Here is a 12,342-nt window from a genome sequence, read left to right as displayed (position 1 = left end):
ATTCTGAAGGAGATCAGCCCTTTGGAAGGAATGATGCTAAAGCTGAAACTCCAGTACTTTGGCCACCTCATGCGAAGAGTTGACTCATTGGAAAAGACTCTGATGCTGGGAGGGATTAGGAGCAGGAGAAGTAGGGGATGCCAGAGGATGAGATGGCTGGATGGCATCACTGACTCGATGGACGTGAGTCTGAGTGAACTCCGGGAGTTGGTGATGGACAGGGAAGCCTGGCGTGCTGCGATTCATGGGGTGGCAAAGAGCTGGACATGACTGAGCGACTGAACTGAAATGAACTGTCTTCCCTGGTCAGTCAGACGGTAAAGCGTCTGCCTACAATGTGATATGTCCAGGTTGGATCCCTGGGTCAGGAAGATCCCCTGGAGAAGGAAATGGCAACCCACTCCAATACTCTTGCCTGGAAAATCCAATGGGCAGAGGAGCCTGGTGAGCTACAGTTCATGGGGTTGCGAAGAGTTAGACACGAGTGTGCAACTTCACTTTCACTTTCTTTACTTGAAAAAAAATAAAAACCAACCTGGAAATAGTGTGGAATGATAGCAATCATTGGATCTTTTTCCCTGTCCTTTTGATCTTCCCCCAGATGACTGTCCTCCCTGTGGATGACAAGGCCCAAAACAAGATCATGTAAGCAAAGAGTTTGTTAATAATGTTGTTCCATAAAATACACAATAAGGGCATACGATGACTTTATACATGTCGAATTTCTTAGGTAATGGTTTTTTTATTTCTAACAACTTAAATTCTATCCCTGGAGAACTTTTTCTGTTACATTACATAATTTCTCTTCTCTGAAGCCATATTAAATTGCAAATGGGTTGGTTGATTACTGCTGGGCATTATGGTGAGAAAGCCTTCACCTGCAGGAATCTTGCAGAGCAGAGTCATCACAGAGAAGCCAGAATCCCCACAAGCTGGTGGAAACTAATTACTGTTCCTGTCAGTCCTGACCTCAAGGTTGTCCACACATATCCCTCCTCCAGGAAAACTGGATTAAAGAGAGCTCAATATTTTGCAAGATCAGTGTTTAATCACACATGAATTTGACAGAACCTAAAGGCTTTCCTACCATACTATCTGAAACATATATTTGAATTATACTCCCCATCAGAAGCTGATTTTCTTAACATGAACTCTTTAAACTTTCTACAGTAAGCCTCAGAAAACAACAGCAATCTAGGCTAAAGTGGCTTTTAATTTTTTGTTGAGGAAAAAATGAAAGAAAAAGATGAAAGGCTGTTGCTGAACGAAAAGACGCCAGGATTCTTGGCCTCCAGAGGAGAATTCGATCCAGGGCCACAGACGAGGCTTGATCACTCAGAGCTTTTGTGTAATAAAGTTTTATTAAAGTATAAAGGAGATAGGCAAAGCTTCTGACATAGGCATCAGAAGAGGGCAGAAAGAGTACCGCCCTGCTAGTCTTCAGCTGGATGTTATGTAGTCACTCAGTTCAGTTCAGTTCAGTTGCTCAGTCGTGTCTGACTCTTTGCAACCCCATGAATCGCAGTGCGCCAGGCCTCCCTGTCCATCACCAACTCCCGGAGTTCACTCAGACTCATGTCCATCGAATCTGTGATGCCATCCAGCCATCTCATCCTGTGTCGTCCCCTTCTCCTCCTGCCCCCAATCCCTCCCAGCATCAGAGTCTTTTCCAATGAGTCAACTCTTCGCATGAGGTGGCCACAGTACTGGAGTTTCGGCTTCAGCATCATTCTTTCCAAAGAACACCGAGGGATGGTCTCCTTTAGGATGGACTGGTTGGATCTCCTTGCAGTCCAAGGGACTCTCAAGAGTCTTCTCCAACACCACAGTTCAAAAGCATCAATTCTTTGGTGCTCAACCTTCTTCACAGTCCAACTCTCACATCCATACATGACCACAGGAAAAACCATAGCCTTGACTAGTCAGGGGGGCCTGGCGTGCTGCAATTCATGGGGTCGCAAAGAGTTGGATATGACTGAACGACTGAACTGAACTGAACTGAACTGAGGAACATAATGGACATGTCACTTCTCTTTTTTTTCACATCTCTCTTTTCCTCTCCACCTGGAGAGCTTCGAGGGGTCCTCAATGGAAATACAAGCTCAAAGGAAGCTCTGAGTGGTGAGGATTTCTATCAGGAAACCTTGAGATAGAGTACAGATATAACCTCCTCTGCTCACATGGAGTGTTTACCCTTTGCTTGGCCTATGTCCACCTCAAAGTGTTTCTCTGACATTTACTGGAAAATTGTAAATCTGTCCTGAGTCACACTAACGAGGTACCTTTGGAAGCTATGTTGAAATGTACAACCTGAGAGACTATTTCTGAGGAATTCCTACTCTGTGTTATCCTGCTTCTAAGTGGGTATTCCTAGAGAACGAGACAGAGGTCTTCCTTCCATGCTTATACATTCTAGTTTATCTAACTGGGCTTCCCTGTGGATTTAATGGCAAAGAATCCGCCTGCAATGCAGGAGACCCAGGTTCGATTCCTTTTTCCCTTGAAGAAGGGAATGGCAGCCCACTCCGGTATTCTTGCCTGGAGAATCACATGGGCAGAGGAGTCTGGTGGGCTACGGTCCATGGGGTTGCAAAGAGTCAGACATCAGTGAGGGACAAACGCTGTCATTTGGCTACCTGAACCTTGATGTCTCTTTCCTTGTCACCACGGGTCTCAGGGAAATCACAGTCAGGGTGTAGGGTGTCTTCTAAACACAACTGGGCCAGTGACCTCAGGCTTTCTAGAGCCTTCTTCCTTGTCGACTGGACAGTGCTGACTGGGACCTCTTCTTTCAAACCCACACTCCCATGCATGTGACTAATGAACCTTGGACATGGCTCTGGATTCAGGGTTCTTAACAGTTCCTTTGGTCCTTCTTTTCAGCAAGCATTGCCCCTGTTGCACACAGGCTTGCCCAAATCTGCCCATGAAAAACACCACCCCGACTCCGCCCACCACCAAGAAACAGCCTGAATCAGGAGTGCCCTGGTGGTTCAGGGTTAAGACTCCACACTTCCACTGAAGAAGGTGCTGGTTTCATCCCTAGTCAGGGAACTAAGATCACCTGTTGAGAAAAATTATAAAGAACAGATTCTTTGACTGTTTCAAAGTGACCTTGAAACTAACTAGGTATTTGTAAAGTGAAAGTGTTAGCGGCTCAGTCGTGTCCGACACTTTGTCACCCCATGGGCTATATAGTCCACGGAACTCTCCAGGCCAGAATACTGGAGTGGGTAGCCTTTCCCTTCTCCAGGGGATCTTCCCAACCCAGGGATCAAACCCAGGTCTCCCACACTGCAGGCGGATTCTTGACCAGCTGAGCTGCAAGGGTATTTAGAGTTAGGAAATTCTTTTCTTCCTTCAAAATTCTAGAAATTACAAGAACTGCTGTGTTGCTTTCTCCCTTGCCTGAGAAACAACTAAGTCAATGAGTAAGTGATACATTACAGATGGGATGGCTAAAGGGGTGTCTTCAAAGGGAGAGATGAAAATGCGTTGCTGACATATCCTTTCAGAGCACATTAAGGGGCACTGCTCCGATCATGCTCTTAGTTATAAGGAGAACAGAGCCTGCTCTGGGGCAGGAGGAGGTGATTAACTTTGTGCTGATATCCTCCTCACTTCAGAGAAGTAAGGGGCTTTCTAAGGTTCTCTCGGGAAATCATTTAAGTTCATGAAACCACACACTCAGTTTTACTCTAAGAAAGTAAGTTTTAAACCACTTCCTCAATGTTAAGGAAACAAGATGAAATAACGCAGGAGCGGGAGGTGTGTGTCCTGGACAGTTTATCCCGTTTTGGATCTCAAGACGCAAAGGAAAATAAATCTTCCTGACTTGAAATACGGGAAGTGTATTGTGATTTCTCAGTCACTCTAAAGGTCAACTGTCAAGATTCATTCAACCTTCTCCTAAAGCAATCTGCATGATTCAAATACAAAATGTCATGAAAGTTCATCCATGCAAAGCAGGATATTGACGACGACTCCTGTGTAACCTTGGTCTTAGGAGGAACAACCATTGGTTCATGACATCAAGCCGACATAACGATCCTGTTAAAGGTGGCACCAATTCCCACCCTTTCCAACCTCTGGGACACCCTCAGCCTCGACAGGAGAGGGACCACAGGAGACACGAGATGAAGGCTCTCTTCCTCACTCTTCTCCTTGGTCTGGTTTGTGCCACCCAAGAAAAGGAAGCTGAGCAAAGTTTCTCAGAGGTACCAGGGAAGCTCTGCTCTGGGAGGAGGTCTTGGGTGTGTGTGTGTGTACATTTTCTGGTTTTGTTATGTTGATCCATAGGCAAGTTGTGTCCCTTCAACTCAACTTTGTTCCAGTCAGTGGCTCTAGACCTCTGCTGTTTGGGGTCTGCCTCATCTCTACTGTGTATTGACTCTCATGCATTTTTTCCTGCTCTTATAACAGAGAAAGAGAGCTGTTGGAGTGAGCATTTGACATCAGAGCTCAAGCTGTTTCAGAAATGTCTCCATTCCTTCTTTTACTCTGATTTTGATTTCTACGTTATTTTGTAAATCCTTCTGTCTTCATTGAATTTAGACAATGGGTGCTGATTTGCAGAACGGGTGGGAAGCTCATGCTGGATGAAATAAAAAGACAAAGACTAATTTTCTAAGGGGGATTTTACTTTTAGTTTTCAAGAGACTGGAGAAGTCTGTATATTGCATCCACTGACCCAACATTTACCCACAACACATCAATGCACCATTCAGGGTTTACGTGTGCGATGTCGTGTTTGATGATGAAAAGGGCACAGTGGACATCTATCTCTGGGTCAAGAAAGGAAAAATAACCCAGAAGGAAAACATCTATAAACTCTGAGCCTGAGGGAGGGGGTGTTTCTTCCCCGTCTGCAGGGAGCTCTCTGGGTGATGTTGAGAGCAGGACACCCTGAACTGTGGGGCTGAGCAGGGTATCTGAGCTGGGGGGACAGGTCCCCTGTGAGCCTCCAGGGAATGTCCTGGAGCCTTAGCCTAGAGGCAAGTCCCAGAAGCTCCACTGGCTTCAACTCATTAAAGAGAAGTGGGACACGGCAGTGGGGAGAGGCTCGTGTCCTGGAGCCCACAGTCCCCACCAGGGGCTTGACATCTTCCTGTGGAATTTGTAAGAGACCGGTTCCCACTGAGCACAGAAGCCAGTGGTAGTGGTGGTGGGGGGTGGGGCGGAGAGCACACAGTGGGTTTAGTGCACACAGTGAGCTCTACCCTCGGAGCATCCTCATGGGAGGTTTCATCACCACTGAGTTTATTAACAATTCAGCCCCAAGGACCACTCAGGGAATGCCCACTACACTGCAGATGGTTTACTAAGAACATGCAACCTCAAGGATATATCTGGAGGAATAAAAACATTCACAAAAAATAAGTTTCTGCTTTGAGAGAGTGACTTATGGATATACAAAAATACATATGTTTAAATATTATATATCATATATGTATATATTTGATAGTATGCTTGCTGGCTTCCTAAGTTAATTTGGTTCTGTCTGACTCTTTGAGACCCCATGAACCACAGCACTCCAGGCCTCCCTGTCCATCACTAACTCCCAGAGTCCACCTAAACCCATGTCCATTGAGTCAGTGATGCCATCCAACCATCTCATCCTCTGTCGTCTCCTTCTCCTCCTGCCCTCAATTTTTCCCAGCATCAGGGTCTTTTCAAATGAATCAGCTCTTCACATCAGGTGGCCAAAATATTGGAGTTTCAGCTTCAGCATCAGTCCTTCCAATGAATATTTAGGACTGATCTCCTTTAGGATGGACTGGCTGGATCTCCTTGCAGTCCAAGGGACTCTCAAGAGTCGTCTCCAACACCACAGTTCAAAAGCATCAACTCTTAGGCGCACAGCTTTCTTTATAGTTCAACTCTCACATCCATACATGACCACTGGAAAAATCATAGCCTTGACTAGACGGACCATTGTTGGCAAAGTAATGTCTCTACTTTCTCATATGCTGTCTAGGTTGGTCAAGCTTTTCTTCCAAGCAGCAAGTGTCTTTTAATTTCATGGCTACATTCACTATTTGCAGTGATTTTGGAGACCCCCAAAATAACATCTGTCACTATTTATATTGTTTCCCCATCTATTTGCCATGAAGTGATGGGACCGGATGCCACAACCTTAGTTTTGTGAATGCTGAGTTTTAAGTCAACTTTTTCACTTGTCTCTTTCATTTTCATCAAGAGGCTCTTTAGTTCTTCTTCATTTCCTGCCATAAGGGTGATGTCATCTACATATTTGAGGTTATTGATATTTTTCCCAGCAATCTTGATTCCAGCAAGTGCTTCATCTAGTCCAGCATTTCTCATGATGTATTCTGCATATAAGTTAAATAAGCAGGGTGACAATATACAGCCTTGACGTACTCCTTTCCTGATTTGGATCCAGTCTGTTGTTCCATGTCCAGTTCTAACTGTTGCTTCCTGACCTGCATACAGATTTCTCAAGAGGCAGGTCAGGTGGTCTGGTATTCCCATCTCTTTCAGAATTTTCCACAGTTTGCTGTGATCCACACAGTCAAAAGTTTTGGCATAGTCAATAAAGCGGAAGTTGATATTTTCTGAAACTCTCTTGCTTTTTCCATGATTCAGCGGATGTTGGCAATTTGGCCTCTGGTTTCTCTGCCTTTTCTAAACCCAGCTTGAACTACAAGTTCATGATTCACGTATTGCTGAAGTCTGGCTTGGAGAACTTTGAGCATTACTTTACTAGCGTGTGAAATGAGTGCAATTGTGCGGTAGTTTGAGTATTCCTTGGCATTGCCTTCTCTTGGGATTAGAATGAAAACAGACCTTTTCCAGTCCTGTGGCCACTGCTGAGTTTTCCAGGTTTGCTGGCATATTGAGTGCAGCACTTTCACAGCGTCATCTTTTAGGATTGGAAATAGCTCAACTGGAATTCCATCACCTCCACTAGCTTTGCTCATAGTGATGCTTCCTAAGGCCCACTTGATTTTGCATTCCAGGGTGTCTGGACAGAGGATGAGATGGTTGGATGGCATCACCGACTCAATGGACATGGGTTTGGGTGAACTCCTGGTGTTGATGATGGACAAGGAGGCCTGGCGTGCTGAGGTTCGTGGGGTCACAGAGTCGGACACGACTGAGAGTGAAGTGAACTGAACTGACAATGAGTCTAATTCTCAATTTTTTCATTTTATACCAGTTTCCCAATACACTCTAAGCCTTGGAAAAGAAACTTTTATGGTACATCTTTGTCCTGCTAGATTTTCGAATGCAGTGTTCTTACAAACATTACAAACAGCCCAAATAACCACAAAGAAGCAGTGCGAGGTGTGAATGCTACTAACATAACACGTGTCTCTTTCAGGAAAGGAATTGGGTGGAACAGTGGAGTAAGTAAAGCACAGATCGTCTCCCGTTTTACTGTCCGACGTGGAGAGTGTCTGTCAGGGAGGAACCCTGTTTCCTATACATTAGGGACCAGAACGTTACCTGAGTGGCAGGTACAGATAACTAGGAAGTTGATTAAGGAGAAGTAGGCCCCAAATTCGGGGAGCTCTTGTAAGTTTTGAGGTCCTACTGTTTACGCTGGGGGGGACCTAGTTACAGAGTTGGACAGGGAGTAATTCTTAAGACAGACAGCATCTGTGTCATGGAAATGGTAACTGTATGAGGCTTACTTCATAACAAGTGTGACTTGCATGCTCAACTTCTTGTTTGGTATTCAGAAATTTCTACTGGTTGTAAAAGGGGAAAATTCTGCTTTCTGTGTCATGTTTTTCAGTGAAAGTAAATATTGGAGCAGAAGCCTGGGAGAAGTTCTGTGAGCTGATAGAAGCAAAAGGGATTAAATGGAAAGATACCGTGAAGTTCATCGACAGTGGTAGTGGAATTATAGTTTTTCCTAAAGATATCATTCACCTGATAAGAAAATATACTATCAAACAAATCAACTTATTCAAAATTTCTTTCTGCATAAATAATCTTTCATATAATCTCCTCCTTGGAAAAAACAAAACAAAACAAAACAACAACAAAAAAACCAACAAAAAAACAAACCTAAAACAGAAAATAGCTTTAGAAACACTGGGGAATGGTAGTAATTGGTGGATATTTTTTATCCTGTCCTTTAGATCCCCCAACAGATGAGTATATTTCCTGTGGACTATGGATTTCAACACCCTAGTATAAGTGAAAATAGTCTGTTACTAATATTGTTTGGGTCTTTTCAAATGAGTCAGCTCTTCTCATCAGATGGCCAAAATATTGGAGTTTCAGCTTCAACATCAGTCCTTCCAATGAACATGGAAGACTGATTTCCCTTAGGATGGACTGGCTGGATCTCCTTGCAGTCCAAGGGACTCTCAAGAGTCTTCTCCAACAGCACAATTCAAAAGCATCAATTTTTATGTGATCACTTATCTTTACAGTTCAACTCTCACAGTTCAGTTCAGTTCAGTTGCTCAGTCGTGTCTGACTCTTTGCGACCCCATGAACTGCAGCGCGCCAGGCCTCCCTGTCCAGCACCAACTCCTGGAGTTCCCTCAGACTCACATTCATCAAATCAGTGATGCCATCCAGCCATCTCATCCTCTGTCGTCCCCTTCTTCTCCTGCCCCCAATCCTTCCAAGCATCAGTCTTTTCCAATGAGTCAAGTCTTCGCATGAGGTGGCCAAAGTACTGGAGTTTCAGCTTCAGCATCATTTCTTCCGAAGAAATCCCAGGGCTGATCTCTTTCAGAATGGACTGGTTGGATCTCCTTGCAGTCCAAGGGACTCTCAAGAGTCTTCTCCAACACCACAGTTCAAAAGCATCAATTCTTCGGCGCTCAGCCTTCTTCACAGTCCAACTCTCACATCCATACATGACCACAGGAAAAACCATAGCCTTGACTAGATGGACCTTAGTCGGCGAAGTAATGTCTCTGTTTTTGAATATGCTATCTATGTTGGTCATAACTTTCCTTCCAAGGAGTAAGCATCTTTCAATTTCATGGCTGCAATCACCATCTGCAGTGGTTTTGGAGCCCAGAAAAATAAAGTCGGCCAAATATTGGAGTTTCAGCTTCAACATTAGTCATTCCAATGAACATTCAGGACTGATTTCCCTCACGATGGACTGGTTGGATCTCCTTGCAGTCCAAGGGACTCTCAAGAGTCTTCTCCAACACCACAGTTAAAAAGTAGCAATTCTTCAGCACTCAGCTTTCTTTATGGTCCAAATCTCACATCCATACATGGCCACTGGAAAAACCATAGCCTCGACTATATGGACATTTTTTTGACAAAATAATGTCTCTGCTTTTTAATATGCTGTCTAGGTTGGTCATAACTTTCCTTCAAAGGAGTAAGCATCTTTTAATTTCATGGCTGCAATCACCACCTACAGTGATTTTGGAACCCCTCAAAATAAAGTCAGCCACTTTTTCCACTGTTTTCTAATCAGTTTGTCATGAAGTGATGGGACTGGATGCCATGATCTTAGTTTTCTGAATGTTGAGCTTTCAGACAACTTTTTCTCTCTCCTCTTTCACCTTCATCAACCCTGACGCTGGGAAAGATTGAAGGGAGGAGGAGAAGGGATGACAGATGATGAGGTGGTTAGATGACATCACCAACTCAGTGGGTATGAGTTTGGGTAAACTCTGGGAGTTGGTGATGGACAGGGAGGCCTGGCCTGCTGCGGTTCATGGGGTTGTAAAGAGTCGGACATGACTGACAGACTGAACTGAACTGAATATTGTTCCAGTAATAAATCCATAAGGACACTTGGTGATTTCATACCTGCCAATTTTTGTAGGTTATATATATATATATATATATATATATATATATATATATATATTTGCCCAACAGCTTACATTCTGTCGCTAGAGAACTTTGTCACAGTAGCTGGTTTCCTGTCTCTGGGGCCATTTTAAAGTGTCAATTGGTTGATTGATTAATGCTGAGAGAGCTTTATGCTGCAGAAATCGTGCAGACCAGAGTCATCAGAGAGACGCAGGAATCCCCACAAGTTGGGGGAAACTAATTAATGTTCCCATCAGTCCTGACCTCATGGTTGTCCATACACTTCCCTCCTCCTGGGAAATCAGGATTAAACACAACTCTTTTTTTGTTTTTTCTTGCAAGACCATTGTTTAATCTCTCATGATTCTCACAGAACCAAAAGACCTTCCAGCCACACTCTCTGAAACATACATTTGAATTCTATCCCCCATCAGAGGCTGATTTTCTTAAACTGAGATCTTTAAACTTTCTAAACAAATCAGCCTCAGAAAATGACACGGATCTAAGGTGAAGTGTGAATTTTAATTTTTTGTTGAATTAAAACATGAAAGAAAAAAAGCAAAGAAGAACATTAGCTTCCAGGTGAGTATGATAAGAAAGAGGTGCTGTATATATTCAATGGAATGTCACTCAGACATAAAAATGAATGAAATCATGCATGGGCACCAACATGGATGGACCTAGATATTGTCACTCCTAGTGTAGCAAGTCAAAAGGGAAAGATAAATAGCACTCGACATCACTTACATGCGGAATCTATAATATGACACAGAGGAACTTGTTTACAAAAGATACATAGACTCACAGACATGGAGAACAGACTTGTGGTTGCCAAGGAGAAGAGGGTTGGGGAGAGAAGGGAGGTGAGTTTGGGGTTGGCAGATATAATCTATTATATACAGGATGGATAGACAAGAACTTTCAACTGTAGAGCACAGGAATCTATGTGAAATGCTCTGAAAACCCTAAATAGGAAAGGAATTTAAGTAAGAAAAGATATTAATGCATGTCCATAGAAACCACACATTGTATTAGTATAAATACAGTTGTATTTATAAATACATTGTATTGGTATTCAGTTTGCTGTACCCCTGAAACTAATACAATATTATGAATCAACTATACTCCACTATAAAATAAAAATTAATAAATTGATTCTTGAAGCCACAAAGGAAAAAAATTATGAGATTTAAGGCATATGCTCCCATCACAGAGAATGAATGTGCCTTCTGAAATCATAGCTCCTAGAATACAGCCAAGTGGGAAAGTCCGCCAAGTAAGTACATCCTTGGGAAAATTCCACACAGACTCCCACAGCACAGAGGTGTGGAGTCCTGAGGTCCACCAGGATTCTAACATTGGATCAGCTAGCAGCTCCCTGTACCCTGGGCAGCCTACTGCCTGAGGCTCACCCTTGTCAGACATCTCACAATCGCCTCTACTAAACTTTTGGTCCTATTTTATTCACCTACAGAAAGAGTCCCCGAGACAAGACAGGTCCTTTTCTGCACAGAATCAAGATCAACAACACAAAGACGATCTTCCTGGTTCCTCATCAACGTCATCCTTCTCTCTTCATGCTCATACTCCCTTTCCCATCTCATCTCTCCTGGTTGGTCACTAATCATGTGACTGGTCTGGTGGGATTTGATTTTTGAAGGTTTAAATAAATTGGTTAATTTACAGTCAACTTACGTAGGTTTGTTCCAAAAGCCCCTGTTTTCTAACACACAAAAACACACATTAAATTTAACCATCCAGAAACATGCCTTGAATAGGTTAGCTGTCCCACCACAGACAATGATGGGGTAAATAGAGATGTCTTAGAGGTGCCCAGGGGAGAAGGAGAAAAAGGACTAAGCAATCAAGGGTCAGGGGACAGGGTTCTGATTCTCATACTGCAGTGGGAGGGGGCAGTCTGGTCAAGAAACACATCCCTAGAGAGCATCTCATAACAGGATGGGAACCTGTATTCCAGTCTCTGAGCTTCCTAAAGAGGAAGCGTAAGAAGGCACAGGCCACAACTGAGGAAAAATGTGTATTCTGAGAGCACCAGCACTTCTGCAGTTGAGCTGAAGGACGGACACTCCTTGACCTTTGGGTCACTGGGAATCAAAGGTGGAGCAGCCCTGGAGCCTTGGTCAATTCGTAGGACCACGACTCAGGGCAGTGTTCACAGGTACCAGATGACTGACAGCACAGTCAAGAGGTTGTGAGTCTTCATAACATTTAAAGATGGTCTTAGAGCCTCTTATGTTTCCAACACCTGTGGATGCTAGGATTTCCGAGGAGTGGCATTCCCACGGTCATGGGCAGAACACACTGGTCAGCTTCCCACGGTGGTCGAGCTGTTTGCAGACTACAGGAACTAGCCCCTCAAGATATAGCACTGATTCCAAGGGTTGGGGCCACAGCTCTGATATTTGAGCTAAGAGCTGGGAAAATAATACTAGAAGTAACATAACAGAATAAATGTTTCAGATTCTATATACACATGGCCTCCAAATGGGCTACAGCTAGCTGGCCATTGTCAAAGAAACCAGTAATGAATCTTTCCATGGCTTCAGTTCAGTT

The 12,342-nt window shown here is 43.7% G+C and overlaps 1 long non-coding RNA gene across 1 annotated transcript; it reads left to right on the top strand.

Annotated features, from left to right (window-relative positions):
* Nucleotides 1-4,083: 4,083 nt before the first annotated feature.
* LOC114111318 (uncharacterized) lies at nt 4,084-11,458 on the top strand. Its single transcript, XR_003587399.3, has 3 exons — nt 4,084-4,217; nt 7,763-7,861; nt 11,243-11,458. It is a non-coding gene; the product is annotated as an uncharacterized LOC114111318 (long non-coding RNA).
* Nucleotides 11,459-12,342: the final 884 nt, after the last annotated feature.

This window comes from Ovis aries, chromosome X, assembly GCF_016772045.2.
Source record: "Ovis aries strain OAR_USU_Benz2616 breed Rambouillet chromosome X, ARS-UI_Ramb_v3.0, whole genome shotgun sequence".
NCBI lineage: Eukaryota > Metazoa > Chordata > Mammalia > Artiodactyla > Bovidae > Ovis > Ovis aries.
Note: the sequence above shows the minus strand (reverse complement) of the source record. Positions and strands in the feature narration are given on the sequence as shown.